Source organism: Manduca sexta, chromosome 18 (assembly GCF_014839805.1).
Source record: "Manduca sexta isolate Smith_Timp_Sample1 chromosome 18, JHU_Msex_v1.0, whole genome shotgun sequence".
NCBI lineage: Eukaryota > Metazoa > Arthropoda > Insecta > Lepidoptera > Sphingidae > Manduca > Manduca sexta.
This window is the reverse complement of record NC_051132.1, coordinates 1,729,498-1,740,761: the sequence shown is the minus strand read 5'-3', so window position 1 is coordinate 1,740,761 and position 11,264 is coordinate 1,729,498.

Below are 11,264 nucleotides of genomic sequence, written 5' to 3'. Positions count from 1 at the left end.
TTAAATCTGCTAGCACTAGTCCTAGTGGATTAAGGTCTAAAATAGAGCTAAAACTCTCAGTAGAGGTCCGTGCATAATAGTGGAAATTTACTTCTTACTACTATTTATTATACGAATATTTATGAAAAGGTTTAGATGTTTGAATATATATTTTATTTATTAAAAGTAAACACAATAACTGCTGATCGGATATGGAACGAAATTTGGCAGACGAATGAATTATGTCCTAAATTGACATATAGGCTACATTTACCCCTGTAATATACGTCTGTGGGAAGTATTTATTTATAAGTAGTTGCCGTTGTCGTCGTACAGATAGCGCTATAGATCACTACAGTGATTTTAGGGTTTTGGAAGCAGGAGAGGCTTTAACGCGGGCGAAGACGCGAGCGACACCTAGTAGTATAATAAAACTGATATTCAATCAGTCATTCTGTATCCGTCCACTGCTGAACGTAGGTCTGGGCCATCCCGGTCTGGAGCGGCCCGGATCCATCCGCTGCCTTTTAAAATAATTAAAAACCCTTGAAATTGGTTTTACATATAGTTAGGAACTGAAGTGATTTTGATTAAAATAACTAACTATACTGTTTAATAATACCAGCCCTGTATTATATACTATCCCACTGTTGGGCACGGGCCTCCTCTACTGCTGAGAGGGATTAGGTCTTAGTCTACCACGCTGGCCCAGTGCGGATTGGTAGACTTCACACACCCTCGAAAATTCCTATAGAGAATTTCTCAGGTATGCAGGTTTCCTCACGATGTTTTCCTTCACCACTTAACTATGTTTTCCTTAACTATACTGTTTTATGTCTGATTACAATAAAAATGGCTATCACTGACTTCAGAAATCCTTTCACAAATATTTCACCACCCAACCGACTTATACGCCTTGTCAATGATCAATCGCTTCGGTCTGTCAAACGCTTAGTGTTTTTATAAACTAGCTGTGCCCGCGGCTTCGCCCGCGTTGACATGAGGGTGTCACGAAGTTTGTCCGCGTAAATCCTGACCCACTAGATTTTTTACAACCACACAACCTCTTCAACAGTAATCGTTATATTTCAGTGAATTTACATAAAACCGTAATGTACTATAAACCTAAACCTTCCGACAGAATTGCACTATCTTTTAGTAAAAACCGTATAAAAATCCGTTCAGTAGATTTTGAGAAGACTTTGCAGCCTTCATGGTCACGGGGGGGACTGAGGCTGGGGACTGACCGGCTGCCAGACGTCAAGACACTGTGAGCTCATTAGATCGGAGCTGCGTAGATCGGACCAACAGCTAAAATTTTAAAAAGTTGTATAATTGTAAAATGTAGGTAGATATTGTAACTTTGACTTTACGGATGAACAACACCTCAGTCCCCCCCGTGACCATGAAGGCTGCAAAATCTTCGAAACGTCGGGAGAAAAATAAAATATAAAAAAACCGCGATAGAATGTGAAAAGTAGTTTAATTTCAATGTCTAACATTCGCGTAAACATAAGAAATCATTAGATTTTGAGAAAATCGATCACATACAGACAGATAGCTTTTGAAGACTTTATTTTATAATATGTGTATATGCTGTCACAAATACCCTCACAAGCATATTTTTATCGTAACAATATAAAATTAACTATTTTTCGACGTTCTTATGTTCTCTTAGCAACCGTGTCTCAAGTATTCGTAGTTAGCAACACAAACATTATAGGACGGAACAGCACCCGTTAACGCTTAGTCTAACAGCGCTGTAATGGAGGACAAATATCCCCCCTACCATCGACCCCACCCTCCCCAGGACACTTGAGATAAGTGCCACCCTAGCCCGTGTCGGAGTGTTGGGGAAATGACGTTATATAGCTTTATTCTATTTTTAACCGACTTCAAAAATGGAGGTTATTTATTCAATATGTATATGTACATTTTTGGTCGAAATATAACTATATTTCGGATTTTAACGCAGTTTTTACGGGGAGTACCATGAAGGCTGCAAAGACTTCGAAACGGAGGAAAATAATAATATAAAATACCGCGAGAAATTTCGAAAAATAGTTTTATTTCGCTGTCTAACATTCACGTCAACATTATCATTATGTGTACTATGTATTTTTTCTTATAAAGGGAAGTTTCAACTTTTTTATATAAAAATGATGGACTAGACGAGTAAGTTGTTCCTCTATTCATTGAAACGTCCACCAATAAATAATAGCAACACCTTCTAGAACTTTTGATTACACTTTAACGAGATATTGCAATGTTCTCGACATCCTAAGACATAAAATTGTCTTTATATAATTACACTGGCTATAATGTCTCAAACTTGAGCACAGCACATGCGCAATGGGCTTGGTGGTTAAAATAGACAGTGACGTTATGAAACATGAGTTTTTATAGCTATTACTTATACTTATTCAAATCAGAGAATAGATATATTTTAAGATAGTAATCTATATATATTATAAAACAATGTCCCCATTTCTGTCTGTCTGTATGTTATCGATTTTCTCAAAATCTACTGAACGGATTTTTATGAAATTTGGTATGGAGATAGTATAAGGCCCCGAGAGAGTTATAGGTAGCAGCCTGCTAGCTATATATTTTCCCGGGACAAAAAGGATTCTATCCCCGGAAAATATATAGCGGGACTTTTACCCCGGAGAAATCTTTCATGCCGACGAAGCCGCGAGCAAAAGCTACTGTTATTATAATTTTAAAAATAAAATAACAAATAATCGTAAATATTTAACGACGGCAGGTGCAGAACTGCGAATGTAACAATCTCAAAACATCTATATCTATTTGAATACATTTGTTATATTTTCGAAAACCCTATAACTTAATATTTATAATATTGCGATTTTATAATATTATTTTATAGTATTTCAATGTCTTGACGCAGGTGACAAATATCCATTTTGAATAAAATACGATATCAAGTATTTGCATATCAAAAGTTTGTGTGTCACCCAAAAACCTTGATCTGTGGTAGCTTTATATAGACTAGGTACTGTAGAACAGTTATTAACCGACTTAGAATAGGAGTAGGTTCCTAATGCGTAGTGTATTTTATAGTTGTTACCTCTGAACTCGGTTAAATTATACCAATGTTACAGTTTGAAGTGTTTCATTTATACAATAATACAACATCAATACATAATAATAATGGTGTTACATTGATTATTATATTTGATTTTTTTAACACCACTGAGATGTTTTAGATTGCTTGACTCTGTTCAATTTCAGCCCATCTATATTTATAGCAATGCCGACAATGAATTACGGAGTGTTGATATTGTAAAATGTGTTTAATGTACTGCTTATCCTGATATCTATTTTTAAGCCCCACAATGCCTTATCGTTAAACGTTTTAATAGTTAATGTAGAAACATATAATTTTTTCTTTATGTAGTTACAATTAAATTAAAAGCTAATAACCTTAATTTTATATTAAAAACCTCTTCATTTCCTTGTCTGTGATTGAACAAAGGCTTTTCTAAAAGTAAAACTTACATTTTTCATAAATAATTGTTTTAGTGCTTCAAAACGTCGCATATAATATATTATTCCCCGTCCCGCTGCCCCAGCACGAGCCTCCTCTACTATTGAGAGGGATTAGGCCTTAGTCCACCACGCTGACCTACTACGGATTGGTAGACTTCACACACCCTCAAAATTCCTATAGAGAACTTCTCATGTATGAAGGTTTCCTCACGATATTTCCCACCCTTAAAACAAGCGATAATTCACAAAGAACACATAATTTTAGAAAAGTCACAGATGCTCTAAGGTTTTGAAATTTGAACCTGCGGACATTCGTCTCGGCAGTCCGCTCCACACCCAACTAGGCTACCACCGCTCTTTCTAAACGTCGCGTGTTGCACTTAAAATATTAAGTTAATCCGAACTACTTTCCCCCACTGTACATAAGTGGGAGGTATTTGCTAAGGAGCGCCACTTGTCTGAAATGGGGTTGTAACACTATGGATCATATAGCTGCCGTCTCGTTCACTCGTATATCTGTCTCCCTCGCACACAATATGGATATCACGAGTACAGATCGCCGGAATTGGAGTTGAAGATGTATCCTTGGATTTAGAAAAATGTTATTTTACTTTACCTCTGTGGCGTAAGTGTATTGCGTGCGCGGTATGACACCGCTTTAAGGTGGTTCAAATCCCGGGCCGGGCAAACTTATATTGGGTTTTAAGTATCAGCCCGGAGGCCAGAGTTTTTGTGCCGGATATGACAATAAGCTCGCCCCCTATAGCATCATTAGACAAAACACATTTGGCAAAAAATTTATGCTCTGGGTGCACCTCTGCCTACCTCTTCAAGGTTAAAGGCGTGATGTTAGTGTACTTAGTCTAGAGAAGGGGCATTTATCAAGGAGGATCATTGGTTTAAAAATGCAGCAAAGAAAACTCCACTATATTGCGTATAGATATCAATATATTTTTATAATTGCTCAGAACAGTATTTACCCATAACTATTAATTATAATAACTAGTAATAGCATAGTTGGGAGTGAACTCTCTGCCGAGACGAAGGCCCACAGGGTCAAAGCATTAGGGCAATGCAAAAATGCACTTCAGACTTTTCTAAAATTATGTTAGTATTCCTTCTGAATTATCGCTTAACAGTGAAGGAATACATTTAGAGGAAAACCCTCTCAATAATAGAGGAGGTCTGTACTCAACAGTAGGCAATATATAATACAGGGCTTGTGTTAATATTATGATTAAATATAAATTACAAAACTGCATGGCATTGCTTTACGAGCATCATCTGAAATTAAAAGTTATATCTCGATGCTTAACAATTATTTATTTAAATTATTTACCATTATCAAAGGGTCCTTATTCCTGGTACCTGCGGGCTTCCCTTTCGTAACTTATGTAAAATCTAATTATTATTGTTACGATTTGCAAACCGCATTTATGCATATTCGTAGTAACCTCTTAGGAGGAAGGGAGAAGGCTAGGAACTGTTTGCGAGCTCTTATATGCTTCAATGGGAATCGGCAACCATGGTGTACACACTTAACTGTGTGTCTAAGACCGCGATAACTGTCCCCGTGCATGGGCGTGAGACATTCTCTAACAGTCAACCTTTGGCAGAGATGACACAAATTAATGGGTAATAATGCTAGAAGCTACAAGAGCCTACTAACTACGGCAATATCTACTGCACTGAAAAGATGCTAGTCTACACATAACAATTCTTATTTTTCAAAAATCCGTTCTAATTCGACTTAGGTCCCGTTTCCATAAATCGGTAGGCCCCACACCAATTAAAGCTAATCCACACGCGTAAACATAAACCAAGACCAAGACAGTGTACATAAAACGTAACACGACACTTCCAATCACGTTTTATTGCTGTGGAAGCAATTTTGGGGTGACATAATAAATCCTAAAGCGGTGGATTCGTTTTCGTTTAAGATTTGTTCCGCTTGGGACGAGGCGTTTAGTTTTTATTGTTAGTTTTTAAACAATAAGCTTGGTAGTATTTGGGTGTATTAGCATGGTTTCTGACATCCAAAGTTTTTGTATTGAACCGAATATTTTCCGCCGCACTATAATGTTTTTATTCTAATATTAAATAAGGCATGATTTAATTAAGGTGTTCTTTCATATTTGGGTATTCATTACAACTTAAAGTAGACACCGATGAACGGATGCTAATATAATTTGATAAATCTATAGTTTAATTTTTAGGTTATCATACTTTTCATGCCGAAAAACTGGGCTGTAGCATATATATTTAGAAAAGTACTTATGTATATTTTAGGAAAATATTTATTTATTTCTATCGTACACATTAGTGGCTGATATATATATGCATATATAGTTATAGGTATATATAGTTATATCTAAATTACAAGTGAACTTGAGTAAGAAAAATAAAACAATAGTTCAAACTAAAATAAATTAAATTATGTAATGTACTATACACGAGTCATAATAATTTAATAAATACAAATAACAATAAAATTATATTCATAAATATTCCTAACTAATGTGTTCCGTTATTGATTTTATTGTAATATTTTATCATTTGAGTGTGTGCACCTTTCATGTTAAATTATTGAGTATATTTATCGACCTCTCACTTACATCGTTTATTTTGTTACTCATGCGATGGATTTCAGGAGCAACGGTATTTTAACTGTTACTTTAATGTATAAATGACGCTGTATCCTTAAAATAACAAATAAATATGAGTAACTGTTGAAATTACGCGTATATTATTATTTTTTCCCGATGTTTCGAAAACTGCAGCCTTCATGCTTCCTTCGGCCCCTTCCGTGTGAAGGCTGGAAAGTGTACGAAATGTCGGAAGAAAATAATAATATAAATTACCGCGATAAAATCCAAAAATACTTTTATTTCAATGTCTAACATTCGCGTAATACGAAATCATTAGAAATAATTGTATTTGTCAATTAGATATATCATATAAAAAATGTCTAAAGGTCTTCAAATAATAAATATATTTTGTATCCAGCTATTAAAGTCTAAAGTAGATCAACCGATTTAACATCCTGAATAATTCTAACACTTATAACCAGACCTAAAAACATAGATACAAACGTACACAATCCATACAAAATCCAATAATATTCCAATGCAAATAAGGGTTGTTCTCGAAGGAGCCGTGTGGAACTCACGACAACTACGATTCGATTCAATACACAGTAGACGGTAAAAAGAAAATTGTGTTCAAAGGAAAACTATAAAATTTCCACAATAAATAGTTTATAACCATATTCTCAAATAGCGAGCGGGTGGGGAATCAAATCGTTTTCAGACTGCACCACTTTCGCGAAAGATGTTTACGGCATTATCTAAGTTTTGCAGTTTTTTATATGGAATTCAATTTGCGACAATTATGAGGAAATAGCCTATGTCCTTTTCTGGAGTCCAAGCTCCTTCGTCGTAAATTTAGTCAAAATTTATTCAATCGTTTAGATGTGAAAGCATAATAGATATAGCTAAGTCCGTTCTTAGCGTTTAAACTGTTTTTTTTTTATACAGACACTGCAAAGTTACCGTACTACATCTGATGGTAAGTGGAGTTTGACAGAATATCGACTGACGAGAGATGATTACCCCTCAGCAGTCGACACAATTATGCCGGCCTGTTGGAATCGGATATACACAGGCTGATCCTGGAACGCAAATACTTGCGTGGACCACTATGGCGGGGTTTAACACCTTGCATATAGTGACCGCTATCCAGGCGGATACAAAATATAGCAGACTAAAGTTTTTTTAAATTATAGGTAGCTACAGTTTAAAATAGGATCCAGCATCAATTACACCCACATAACGTAGCGCCGCCACATTCATCATAATCAGTTAAACAGCTTACATTACAATAACCCCTCCTCTAAATATTTTAACTTTGTCCCCATCCAAGGGACACATATAAAACAAGTTACATAGTATACCATAAGTACAAACTACAAACTTCTTTAAAGAACATCAGTAGAACACATAGCCGTCCAGTATGACCCGACTAAATCTGTTAACCTGATCCTTATTTTCCAGAGGCTGTACATTGCTCCCCACGGATCGATTCGCGACAAAAAGATTTTCGTCTCGCAAAAAAATAACGCGACCAATTTCGGGAGACACGCCGCGGTGCGATGGAAATCTGGGGGCAAAGCGAGACCGAGAGCTTGGTGTTGCGAATTTTATCTGAAACAGATGTTTCTTATGACATGGGCAAGCTGCTCTCCAACTAACTATGAAATTAATGTCCATAAAGATGTAAAAATATTATAATAGGAGTTAAAGAATTTGTGTAGATTAAACACACACACTCACGCCTTTTATTCCCGAAGCGTAAGGCAGAGGCGCAACTGCTGCACCCACTTTCCGCTGTGTGTATTTCGTCCCACGGTGTGATAGGGGGTAGAAATTCCAGAATATGGGCGGATACTGAGTAAGAAAACCCAATATTACTGCCCGACCTAGGGATCGAACCCGAGACATCAGCACTGCAGTCTTACCGGAATACAACCACGCTACTAGTCTGTGGTGCGTTAAATACTATACAATGCAACTATGTGTCAGGACTAGTAAGCCGCTTTTTCATAAATAATAAATTATCTTAAAATATTTTTTCAGTTTCAGCTGTTTGGGAACGCTGTTATCCTCAGTTTGAAGGTAATTATAACAAATTCAATTACTAACTATTAAGACATAACAATGACTTATAATATTAATTTGGAATAGAAGGGACTGCCAAAACAAAGATCCGTACATTCGAAACGCAATGCAAACATTTTCGGCTTTCGAGGTTAAGTATGTGTGTATTAATTATTATCGTTTGCTATAACTGTTAAGGAACACGTCGTGAAGAAATTTATGTACCTAAGAATTCTACATTCTACTTACAAAGGTATGTGAAGTCTGCCAACTCACACTAGGCCAGCGTGATTATGGTCTCTGTAGTTATTATATTATGAGGATGGCGGGGTGTAATGCTGCGTTTTCTTTTGTCTGCAAGTACTCATACATTGTTTATTTTTATACGTTGCGATCAATAATATTCCTTCTAAAATATATTTTAAAATTTCAGTTTTACAAATATGTTTTACGTGTGATGTTTATGTACTACACTAATATCGTGAACGCCCAGTATATATTTTAATCATAGTATTACTGAAAGAATCGGCTCTACTTTCATGGTAGTCCGTAGCTCTTATACACACATAGTTTTAAAAACCAAAATCTAATAATTGTCAAAACCTTTGCCACAAAGAACTAAAAACACAAAACCGTCCCTAGCTCTTGGCCCACAGCTCAAGTTACACTGGCGGCGCGTTAAAAAGGTACAGCCAGTATATTGTTTTTGCAAATTGGCTGGCCACTCCGACGATAGATTGAAATTTGTTCCGATACGATTTTGAGTTTATTTTATTTGATCGTTCAACACAATACAGTGTTCGTGTTGGCGCGTTTGTTCAACTTTTTTTCGAAGGGCTTTCTGTGTACGTATTCGTTTCAATTTGTTGTGAAATTGCTGTGGTCACGTGCCCATGTTTTTCTTATGGGGTGGATAAAATTATATTGAGTGGTGGGAGATGTCTGATGTGTTTTCAATGACATAATAGGTTTTATCTCTGTGAATTCTAATTATGACGAATTGTAATAACTGATAAAATATATTGGAATTAAACTAATTTTCGGATTCTATAGCGGTTTTTTATATTTTAGTTTTATCCCGACGTTGACGGCTGCTAGGCTTCAAGACACTGTGAGCTCATTCTGCGAAGATCGGACCACCAACAGCTAAAATTTTAAAAAGTTGTATAATTGTAAAATGTAGGTAGATATTGTAACTTTGACTTTACGAATGAACAACACCTCAGTTCCCCCCGTGACCATGAAGGCTGCAAAGTCTTCGAAACGTCGGGAGAAAACTAAAATATAAAAAACCGCGATAGAATGCGAAAAGTAGTTTTATTTCAATGTCTAACATTCGCGTAAACATAAGAAATCATTATAAAATATATATTTTTTATTATGAATTGTTTTGAGCTTTATGTTATTAAATATGATCAATAGTCGCCACATTTTATAAATTACATCTTTAAATAGTAAATCAAATAAAAATCTAGAGCAGTATAAAAAAGTTAAATAGCATCTAATTGGTTTACTAATGCAAACCGAAAACTGATTTTTAACTTTCCCATTTTTTACTTAATTTTTTGCAAGAAATTCGAACCCAAACTAATTTGTCGCTTCCACATCAAACATTCGTTAACAAAAACCGCTATTAGTCAAAGTTTTTGTTGAGCAATATGGAAACCATTTCAAACACATCCCAAGTTCCAACTAGTTGATTTCAGTTTTTGGAATAGATTATTTCTTGTATATTTCCAGAAGTCGTTTATATTATGATAAAAGGTTATCTAGAACTACACTACTATATCGATAAAAATACATACCAAGAGTTTTACTTCAAAATACATCAGAAAACTCTTGAACCCGACGATGAGATTTATTACATCCTTAAACAAAAAAGGTTTCATGAAAATTTGTTTCCACAGTATTATACGTTTATCTCTACGTTGAAACAGTAAAATTATTTTAGATGAAATACGATGTTTGATTATGGATTCATCAGTTAAAATAATCCACATAAAGTTATTTATAAATAGGATAGCGACTACGCTACCGTTTAACAATCTTATTTTCATATGTGTAAGTAGAGTGGGGGCCAATAGAATGTCGACTGACGAGAGATGATTATCCCTCGGCAGTCGACACAATATGCCGGCCTGTTGGAACCGGATATACACAGGCTGATCCCGGATCGCACACTTACGTGGGCCACTATGGCGGGTGTTAATACCTTGTGTACGGTGGTCGCTACCCGGGCGGATACAAAATATAATCTACAACTTATCAACAGCAAAAAGTGGTGTTGATTTTATAAAAACAAATAAATTAGACGTTGTCAAGCCGAACGCGTTTATAGATTCGAATCATAAAGGTATTCAGACCCTATCAATAATTTACGTTTTCTAACAGAATTATCACGTATTACTTTGCTATAAAATACGTTACCCATAAACCTTAGTGTGATCTTATATGCAATATATCTATGTCAACTTATTCGCAAAATACTTGACTAAATCCTCAAGCGATAGTCTGAAAAAATATAACCATCTGCGACTCAAAGGTGGTCCTAGAATCCCACTTAATCCATTCAAAATCTCGTCTAATGAGCTGTCTTGGCAAAAACCAGGGATTAAACTAGTTAAACCGTGTAATATGACAGTTTGAACCATAAATTATTTGGGACATCTTAAGTGAAGTGGATGAGAGGGCGTGTCTTCAATTTATTGGTATTTGACTATGTCGTATAATTTTGAATTTGTTAAGTTATATTTTTGTGGGAAAACTAATAGCATGACGTGAGAAAAAGATGTAACAATAAAAAAATGCTTTATTCATCACGTAGGCGAACTTAGTTATGATAAGTCAGGTACATGAGAATATTTAATTATTACTTAAATTGAGTCGCTTATATAACTACATACATTTTATATTGGACATAAAAAATCTGAAAGAGTACAAAGTAAACAAAGAAGAAATAAAATGGATGTAAATAATCTTAATAAAGATAAAGGGAGGAACGCGTCGCGATCCTCACCGGTGAGGACGATAAAAGCCCTAACCTAGCCAACCAACCAGCCTAATAGGCAAAACAATAGAACGTCACAATATAATCTTCATACATAGTCGTATTCCAAA